Raw genomic sequence first — 11,238 nt, 5'->3', positions numbered from 1 at the left:
TTATAATTTATATTTAATTGTGTTGTGGTTTGCAGTGTTTTGTGTTGTTTCACTTTAAATGTGTAAAAGGAAAAAGCTAAAAATTTAAATAGTTAAAAGTTGAAATGTGAATAGTTGATTTTTGTATTATATGATTTATTTATTACATTTTATGTGGAGTGAATAAATAAAAGTATATTTACGGTGGCCCCTACAGACAAAGCACATACAAACTTCAAATCATGTACGAACTCTGAAGCACGTACAAACTCCAAAACACGTAAAAACACGTACAAACTCCAAGACATGTATAAAAGACAACAGAAGTGCTCCAGGATGCTAGGGGCAGTGTTGAGCTTTTGTTACCTAGTGGCTACACAAGCCAGCAAGTACCAACGACCGGATTTGGTGTGTGGTAGTAACATGTAAATGAACATTTTTTTTTTTAAATTATTTGACTATATATGAATGCTTGTGTATAAATACACAAACAATACACATATGCTTTCATGCTTTCAATTGTGTAATTTAAGTGATCTAGGTAGCTCTGTTTTGGAAGTTCAGTTCATGCTAGAAATGTGTTTTGGAGTTTGTACGTGTTTTGTCTCTAGGGGCCACCGCATATATTTCTATATAAACATATATAAATAAAACCACTTTTTTTTTTACATTAGTAATTCCTTTTGTGCATAATTTTATATTATTGTTAATAATAAATTAACTGAAGCAACAAAACCTGAAGAGCCGGTTCGGAACCGAAAGAGCCGGCTCTTTTTAGTGAGCCGATCCGAAAGAGCCGGTTCTCTAAAAAGAGCCGGAAATCCCATCACTAATGGGTTGTGATACAAAGATTTTGTGTAAAGCGTTTTCTAGGAGATTGGATAAATATGTGCTTAATTTGATAATAGACGATCAACAAGGTTTTGTTAAAACGAGACAAGGCTATCACAATAGAAGACGTGTCCTCAATGTACTGTATGACAAAAACAATAATGACACACCACTGTTATCACTAGATGCATGCAAAGCCTTTGATAGAATAGAATGGATCTATCTCTTACAGGTGCTCCCCAAATATGGACTGGGTGAAACATTTCTCAAATGGATCTGGTTCATGTATACAAGCCAGACAGTGCAAGTTTTAACTAACAATAACATGTCAAAACCCTTTAATTTACAGCAGTCAACCAGGCAGGGCTGCCCTCTGTCTGTTTGTGTTAGCAATAGAGCACAAACACAATGTTCAAATATAAGGGTGTTTATAAGTGCACGTGACACCAGGACACCCTAGGCTGGAGGTCGATGATCGATTTTTGTAATCATATCACCAGACCTGGACATTCAGGTAAAGAGAGGGGCTGAGCTATCAATTGATCACCACCCAGTGGTGAGTTGGATCAGGTGGATGCTGGACAGACCTGCCGGGTCACTGAGTCCAAATGGACCATGTTCATGACCTCCATTGCCGAAGTCACTGCACTGAGATTCAAGATTCAATTCAATTTGTCACGTGCATAGTTATACAAGTACAACACAGTGAAATGTGACCTGATACGCTCCTCGACTATGCAAAAAAGAGAGAGAGAACTTTATATACAGTGAATGAGTATATACAAAGAGGACATTATGTGCAAGTGGGTGAGTTATATACTTTGTATAAATTAAGATAAAATAGAACAATCTTGAAATTTACAGCTAGTGTACATAGCGTAGGTAAGATGTTAAAGTGTCTTGTGCTGTAGTAAAGCCAGAATGATCAGGAGGTAATTTAGTCATTTAAATCAGCTGTGATGGATCAAGGACAAATCTAAAACCTGCAGGACCTCAAGGCTCTTCAGTAGGGATGGGTATCGTTTAGGTTTTATACGATACCAGTACCAAACCGGTACTTTTGAAACGGTGCCGGTGCTCGAACCGGTGCTTAAAGAATGGAGAACACAAAATTGGTCCAAAAACCTCTCATGTTCAGCTGTTTTTTTGTAAAAAGATAACAATGTTAGCCTTTTCTGCAGCTATAGGGGATTTATGGTATTGCTCAAGCTATCAGATACGGCGCATTTCTCGGCTTTTAACAAAATGCTATACGTTGCCAGGTGTTTCATCAGATTCGAGGTGTTACCTCCTTTGCACAGTATCACCTTGTTGCACTTGTTGCAGGCTGCTGGGTTTGCAACTTTTGCTGTGAAGTACAGCCAGAATTTGACCGCTTCACCTTGGGCATTTTTAATCTGTAGCTCTGCTCTAAAAGAATGTACGTACCTGGGCCTGCTTACTATCCTAGGAAAGGTAAAATGATTGGCTAGAATCCATCTCAGGAAAAAAAAGCACCGAAATAAAGTACCGAAATGTGCGCTGCTTTTCGGTCTGGTTACTACCGTTTATGTCAGAACCGGTGCCGGTACCCATCCCTACTCTTGAGGCCTGGAGTTGGCCACCACTGCTTTAGATGGCTATCTATTTAAATTATTTCTTGATTCAACAGGTCTGCCAGTAATCAGGCCCGCGTTTGTTTAGTGAAACTGAACTCAGCTTTCTAAAAGTGGTTAATCACCATTAATGGTTTAAAAAGAGGGACGATTACTTTTTTACACACGACCTGGTAGGTTTGGAAGATTTTACTCCCTTAATCAGTGAAATGCTCATTTAAAAACTGCATTTTGTATTTACTTTTTTTTTTTTTAATTTACAATTTTTTGATGATCTGAAACATTTAGGTGTGACAAAACACTAGGAAATCAGGAAGGGGGAACACTCTTTCACACCACTGTAGGTGTCCCAAGCTTTACAGCATCATCATTCAAAAAGCCTTGAGGCTGCCAAAGGAAACAGGCATAGCACTGCAAATATTTCCTGGATGAACAATTCCCAATTTTAATGAATTAATCTCAATTCACTCTATTACTTAAAATGTAACATGTTGATAATTTTCAATTTATGCAAGTTCTAAGAAATTATCTTTTTTTTCATATATTTTTATTGAAATTTTCTTTTATAATTCAATTCAATTCAATTTTATTTATATAGCGCCAAATCACAACAAAAGTCGCCTCAAGGCGCTTCATAGATACAGAGAAAAACCCAACAATGATATGACCCCCTATGAGCAAGCACTTTGGCGACAGTGGGAAGGAAAAACTCCCTTTTAACAGGAAGAAACCTCCGGCAGAACCAGGCTCAGGGAGGGGCGGGGCCATCTGCTGCGACCGGTTGGGGTGAGAGAAGGAAGACAGGATAAAAGACATGCTGTGGAAGAGAGACAGAGGTTAATAACAGATATGATTCAATGCAGAGAGGTCTATTAATACATAGTGAGTGAGAAAGGTGACTGGAAAGAAAAAACTCAATGCATCATGGGAATCCCCCGGCAGCCTACGTCTATTGCAGCATAACTAAGGGAGGATTCAGGATCACCTGGTCCAGCCCTAACTATATGCTTTAGCAAAAAGGAAAGTTTTAAGCCTAATCTTGAAAGTAGAGATAGTGTCTGTCTCCTGAATCCAAACTGGAAGCTGGTTCCACAGAAGAGGGGCCTGAAAACTGAAGGCTCTGCCTCCCATTCTACTTTTAAATACTCTAGGAACAACAAGTAGGCCTGCAGAGCGAGAGCGAAGTGCTCTGATAGGGTGATATGGTACTACAAGGTCATTAAGATAAGATGGGGCCTGATTATTTAAGATTTTGTATGTGAGGAGCAGGATTTTGAATTCAATTCTGGATTTAACAGGAAGCCAATGAAGGGAAGCCAAAACAGGAGAAATATGCTCTCTCTTTCTAGTCCCTGTCAGTACTCTTGCTGCAGCATTTTGGATTAGCTGAAGGCTTTTCAGTGAGTTTTTTGGACATCCTGATAATAATGAATTACAGTCGTGCAGCCTGGAAGTAATAAATGCATGAACTAGTTTTTCAGCGTCACTCTGAGACAGGATATTTCTAATTTTAGAGATGTTGCGCAAATGGAAGAAAGCAGTCTTACATATTTGTTTAATATGTGCGTTGAAGGACATGTCCTGGTCAAAAATGACTCCAAGGTTCCTCACAGTGTTACTGGAGGCCAAGGTAATGCCATCCAGAGTAAGAATCTGGTTAGATACCATATTTCTAAGATTTTCAGGGCCGAGTACAATAACCTCAGTTTTATCTGAATTAAGAAGCAGAAAGTTAGCAGCCATCCAGGTCTTTATGTCTTTAAGACATTCCTGCACTTTAACTAATTGGTGTGTGTTATCTGGCTTCATGGACAGATAGAGCTGGGTGTCATCGGCATAGCAGTGAAAATGTATGCTATGTCTTCTAATGATGCTGCCTAAGGGAAGCATGTATAATGTAAACAGAATTGGTCCTAGCACTGAACCCTGTGGAACTCCATAATTAACCTCAGTGTGTGAAGAGGACTCTCCATTTACATGCACAAATTGGAGTCTATTAGATAGATATGATACAAACCACTGCAGTGTAGTACCTGTAATACCTACAGCATGTTCTAATCGCTCTAATAGGATATTATGGTCAACAGTATCAAATGCTGCACTAAGGTTATACAATACAAACAAATGTTTGAACATCCTCACATTCACACACCCATCCACACTTCAAACCCTTCTTCTTTCCCTTCTTTCTCATGAACAGCCTCCACCTCCACTCCCTATCATATCCTTGTATGGCTTCCACATATTCATAAAGTCCAATTGTTTGCCCTTGGCAATATATGTTAGCCTTTCCAGGCCTAGAGAGTCTGCAATTTCCTTCTTCCAGAGTCCCATGGAGGGAGCATCCATACTCCTCCAACATAGTGCAATGGCTCTTCTGGCTTTAAGTAGTCCATAGTCCAGTAATTTAGTCTGTTTTGCCAGTTGTTTAAATTCCCTTGGATATTCCAAGTACACAGAGTTTACCTTTTAAAGGGATTTTTACCTTAAACATTTCAGACAGACATTTGATTGCATCTTTCCAAAATTCCTGGATTTTAGGACATTCACATGGAGAAGAGTTCCCTTTTCAACTTAACATTTAGTAGAGATGTCTGAAATGTGATTGGACATATGATGGAGCTTGATGGGTGTTTTATAGGTTCTCATGACCCATTTATATCGGAGAAGTGTAAAGCGCATGTTTATTGTTTGTTTTTGTGCTTTTAAGCAAGACTGGTTCCAATCACTTTCATCTATGTCCTCTTGGATTATCCCTTCTCCATGCATCTAACATGGCTGAGTCTTTGGCTGAGGAAAGCATCAATAAGTTATAATACATAGAAAGAAAGCCTTCCCTTTTGTATTCTCAATGCATACCTCCTGTATTTTTTGTAATGGTGGAAGGTCAGGAATCTGTTGCATTTTTGATGACATATAATTTTTCAATTGTACCCACATAGCAAAGTTGGTATGGCCCGGATCTGACCCACACAATCTGCTTACACAGGGCCCACATGACGGCCCTTTGGTGGCCCAAATCAGGTTTGCCAGATGTGGCCCGCACAACGCCAGTTGTAGACACACTGCTGGCCCTGTGCTGGCCCAGAACAGTTTCAGCTCTGGCCCCAGATGTCAGCCTAATGTGTACCTCAATCAAGCCATGTAATAACAACATGTGTCGGAACATAATAGTGCAAAAGTAACATGACAAAACTCTGTTCGCACAGTAAATGGACTGATTGTTATATAGTGCTTTTCGAGTCTCCCAGATTACTCAAAGTGCTCTATACAACATGCCACATTCACCCAATCACACACTTTCTCTAAACTGAGTGCTTCCTCACATCTGGTTGACATACACCCTGCCGTGACACCAGTCAGTCAGAAGTGCCAGCTTGATGTCGGATCCGGGCCACACCTGTTTTCTATGGGCCTGGGCCACATAAGCCAAACCACAATCAAGCCAGATATGGCATGTCATTACATAGACAGGCCTGGCCCATATCTGGATGACATACGTCTTATCATGCCGGAAGTCAGCCAGCAGTGCCGGCTTGATACCAGATCCGAGCCAGATGTGTCTGCTATGTGTGTAAGTATTTAAGGAAGTGCTTTGGGGGTATTAAATATTTTTTGACCTGACCAAAAGTGAGCAACATGCTGTCTGCATATAGATCTTTAACTTTTTGAATCCCTTCAATTTTCCACATTTTAAATCCTCCATCATTTTTACCAGGAGTAAACTTTTCATTACCCCAAATAGGAGTGAATTGCGAAAGCGTTGGAGGATCGCCGAAATTTTTATGTGTTGCATGCCAAATTATAATTGTGTTTTTCAAAAATGGGTTTGTTGTATTCTTTTTTAATATCTCGGTGTCTGAAGAATATAGAAAAGTGTTTAAGGGAAGATCTAGAACAAATTCTTGCTCAATGTTGACCCAGGATGTTGTTGGGCAAAAATAATGGAAATTTCTCCACAGCTGTAAAAGACCCAGTGCCAGTTATTGCACATGATTGCAGCTGTTGCTGCTAAGGGTGGTCCAAAAAGTTATTAGATTTAGGGACAATCACTTTTTCACACAGGGCCATATAATTTTGGATTTTTTTTCCCCTTAATAATAAATACCTTCATTTAGAAACGGCATTTTGTGTTTACTTGCGTTATCTTTATGTAATATTTACATTTTTATAATTATCAGAAACATTTAAGTGTGACAAACATACAGAAAAACAGAAAGGTGGCAAACATTTTTTCACACTATGGTATTTTTGGATGGGGAATGTCGCTGCATAGCCACTTTCAGATTTAGAGAAATTAAATCAGGTTGTTTGTTTTGTCAGGTTGTTTTGCAGGATGTTTAACAATATGAAAAACATAAATCATAATGACAACAGAAAACAATCAAAATTACACAAGTTGACACACACAAGTTGACACACACAGGTTTAAATGACTACTAAAGGTAGCTATCCTCCCCTGTGATCTGTTTGCTTGTAATAAGTGTATGTCTATAAAACGTTAGTGAGTTTCTGGGCTTGGGGGCATGGTGAAAGCAAAAAAAATTATTAAAGGATCTCCAGGAGAAGATAGATGAACTTTACAAAACAGGAAAAGGATATAAAAAGTTATCCAGGAATTTGAGACTGCCAAGTAGCAGTATCTAAACTCTGATTGAGAAGTGCATGTATCTAGCATAGTGGGCATAATAACAGCAGAAAGCGCACACATACTTGCTCATATAAGTTACTATTGAAACACATAATCAGGCAACAACAAGAACCACTCTCATTTACATATTGCACCCTTGTGGAACCTCTCGCTACACTTTTTTTTTCCTGAGTGATGTATGTCTTTTATTCTCATTCATTTAAGCATCACACACAGTGAGCAACATTAGCTACACATTAGCTATGGGCACACTAAGGTTTGTCACATGGAATCTGTTGGAGCCAGAGGTTAAGGATAAGAGGTTAAATATATTTTAAAAAACAAACAAAACAAAAAAAAAAACTACAGGCAGACCTGTCACAGCTACAGATGAATTTAAAACACTTGTGTTTCCTAATGTGTTCTCAGCCTGCTATATCTTTAGGGGAATAGTAATTTTAATACATAAAAGTGTTAATTTATCGAATTTCCCAGAGGAACCCACCCGAGGGATTAATAAAGTTCTATCTTATCTTATCTTATCTTATTTCACAGTACTCAACAGAGTTATAGATCCAGAGAGAAAATTTCTAATCATGAAATTATCTATACAAAGATATGTATTGTAAGTGTATAGGGCCCAAATGTTGACGATATCTTGGTCTTCCACGCTTTTTTTTTTACTGTAGACTCTGAATATCTAGGTTGCTCTCTTGTTCTTGAGGGAGACCTCAACTTTAGACTAAATTAAGAAATGGACAATCTTAATGCAATAATCCAGGTACAATGGCTCGCAAAAGTATTCGGCTCCTTGAACTCTTCCACATTTTGTCACATTACAGCCACAAACATGAATCAATTTTATTGGAATTCCATGTGAAAGACCAACACAATGTGGTGTACACGTGAGAAGTGGAACAAAAATCCTACATGATTCCAAACATTTTTTACAACTAAATAACTGCAAAGTGGGGTGTGTGTACTTATTCAGCCTCCTTTGTTCTGAGTGCAGTCAGTTGCCCATAGACATTGCCTGATGAGTGCTAATGACTAAATAGAGTGCACCTCTGTGTGATCTAATGTCAGTACAAATACAGCTGCTCTGTGACGGCCTCAGAGGTTGTTTAAGAGAATATTGGGAGCAACAACACCATGACGTCCAAAGAACACACCAGACAGGTCAGGGATAAAGTTATTGAGGAATTTAAAGCAGGCTTAGGCTACAAAAAGATTTCCCAAGCACTGTTCAAGCGATCATTCAGAAATGGAAGGAGTATGGCACAACTGTAAACCTACCAAGACAAGGCCGTCCACCTAAACTCACAGGCCGAACAAGGAGAGCGCTGATCAGAAATGCAGCCAAGAGGCCCATGGTGACTCTGGACGAGCTGCAGAGTTTTACAGCTCAGGTGGGGGAATCTGTCCATAGGACAACTATTAGTCGTGCACTGCACAACGTTGGCCTTTATGGAAGACTGGCAAGAAGAAAGCCATTGTTAACAGAAAACCATAAGAAGTCCCGTTTGCAGTTTGCCACAAGCCATGTGGGGGACACAGCAAACATGTGGAAGAAGGTGCTCTGGTCAGATGAGACCAACATGGAACTTTTTGGCCCAAATGCAAAACGCTATGTGTGGCGGAAAACTAACACTGCACATCACTCTGAACACACCATCCCCACTGTCAAATATGGTGGTGGCAGCATCATGCTCTGGGATTGCTTCTCTCCAGCAGGGACAGGAAGCTGGTCAGAGTTGATGGGAAGATGGATGGAGCCAAATACAGGGCAATCGTGGAAGAAAACCTCTTGGAGTCTGCAAAAGACTTGAGACTGGGGCGGAGGTTCACCTTCCAGCAGGACAACGACCCTGAACATAAAGCCAGGGCAACAATGGAGTGGTTTAAAACAAAACATATCCATGTGTTAGAATCGCCCAGTCAAAGTCCAGATCTAAATCCAATCGAGAATCTGTGGCAAGATCTGAAAACTGCTGTTCACAAACGCTGTCCATCTAATCTGACTGAGCTGGAGCTGTTTTGCAAAGAAGAATGGGCAAAGATTTCAGTCTCTAGATGTGCAAAGCTGGTAGAGACAAACCCTAAAAGACTGGCAGCTGGAATTGCAGCAAAAAGGTGGTTCTACAAAGTATTGACTCAGGGGGCTGAATAAGTACGCACACCCCACTTTGCAGTTATTTATTTGTAAAAAATGTTTGGAATCATGTCTGATTTTCATTCCACTTCTCACGTGTACACCACGTTGTGTTGGTCTTTCACGTGGAATTCCAATAAAATTGATTCATGTTTGTGGCTGTAATGTGACAAAATGTGGAAAAGTTCAAGGGGGCTGAATACTTTTGCAAGCCACTGTAAGTAAATCCCAAAAGGTTGATTCTGTTCATCTGGACGTAGCATTTTCAGTGGGAGAAACGTTTCGTCACTCATCCAAGGGACTTCTTCAGCCTCGAAGAAACCATAGAAAATGTTGAAATGGGGTGAGACTAAACAGTTCCTGTCCAAGCAAACGCACAGGACCTCCATTACCAAAAAAGTCAGTTGTTAGCAAAAAACAAGAGCGTGTTTTCAGCAAGAGAAAGTGATTATCGCTATATGACAGCACTGAAAAACAATCCCATTATCAGGCCAGTGTTGTTCAAGACCCCCGTGATGAGGAAGAGCTCAGGCATTGTGTATTGCCTTTTTACCCCCTTTAATTGGCCAAGACAGTGTTGGGCACCAAGTGCCCAACATTCCAGATTACCAGTCCAGTTTCAGTGCCATCCACATTATTTGTTACTTTCTAATTATATCACATTGCATTACCTTATTTACTTACCCCATGTAGAAAGTAGTTAGCTTTTTTGTTAATTGTTTTTCATAATCAGAATCAGAATACTTTATTATTCCCTATGGAAATTATGTAGGTGAAGTTGCAGAAACTAACCTAATGAGCCACCGACTAACCGATTGCATTACTTTGTGTCATGCCTTTGTCAGTTAACCTTCCAGTGTCGGTAGACACATAGGTCATATGGCCAATTTAAGAAGACATGGCTGCAAGACTCAGCCTAGCTGAATCCCTTTAGGATTTAAAAGTATCAAATATCCTGGGTCAAGATATTAACTCCAAGTTGATGCATCTCTGATGCAGTAGTAGTAGTAGTGGAATAATGATTGATCCTAATTAAATTTTTTTTAAAAGTGAGAAAATAAATTGTATTAGATGGAGGAGTTGTACAAGGAGATGGCCACGCGCAGGAATGATTTACTGAACGACACAGGAAATCATTCCTGCGCGTGGCCATCTCCCTGTACAACTCCTCCATCTAACACACTCTAAGCACTGCAATAGTTACACCCTTTTTGCACACGCTCTACAGTAAAATAGCAATTGACAAAGTTCACAGGTTAGAGTGTAATGCCAATCATATATATTCCACCCCTGTAATATTCTTACCTCTGTAATATTCTTGATATGTATAATTGAGTGATTTGTATATATTAGCACTATTTCTTAAATCTGTAAACTCGGTAACATATTGTATTATTTAAATAGTTTGGTCTGTTACTGTTACTGTCTTGAAGCAACTGTAGCCCACATAATTTACTTAAGGATTAATAAAGTATTCTGATACTGATTCTGAAATGAGTAAAATACTTTACTAACTCATATTTTATTACTTAATTCGTTAGTAAAATACAAAATCCTTTATTTTTATACATTTGACTTTTCTGGTCCTTCATTCATGTCACATTTTTGTTTTTTCATGAGAATTTCCTGCAAACCTTTTTTAATTTTGTTGTTCGTAGGAGCAGTGTGTAGAATTTTGAGGTCAAAAATGTTTGCAATCCAGATGGATTACGGTTTTAATATTGCAAAATGTGGAACAAGTGAATACTTTGTGTATGTACTGTAAGTGGTGGAGTTGAAGAACTATGTATTACACATCCTTTACTTTAATTTAACCTTTGCAAAATAAAACTGTCAGGCTACTAGTGTCTTTCTCCCTCTGTGACTTTACCTACCCTCTATATTGGTACACGTAGTGTTTGACACCTGGTGTTCAATGTTAATTTTTATCAGGCGGAAGTGAAAATGGTAAATGGCCTGCATTTGTATAGCGCTTTTCTAGTCCATAGGACCCCAAAGCGCTTTACACTACATTCAGTCATTCACCCATTCACACACACATTCACACACTG

The sequence above is a fragment of the Astatotilapia calliptera genome, chromosome 6 (assembly GCF_900246225.1).
Source record: "Astatotilapia calliptera chromosome 6, fAstCal1.2, whole genome shotgun sequence".
NCBI lineage: Eukaryota > Metazoa > Chordata > Actinopteri > Cichliformes > Cichlidae > Astatotilapia > Astatotilapia calliptera.
This window is presented reverse-complemented; position numbering follows the sequence as displayed.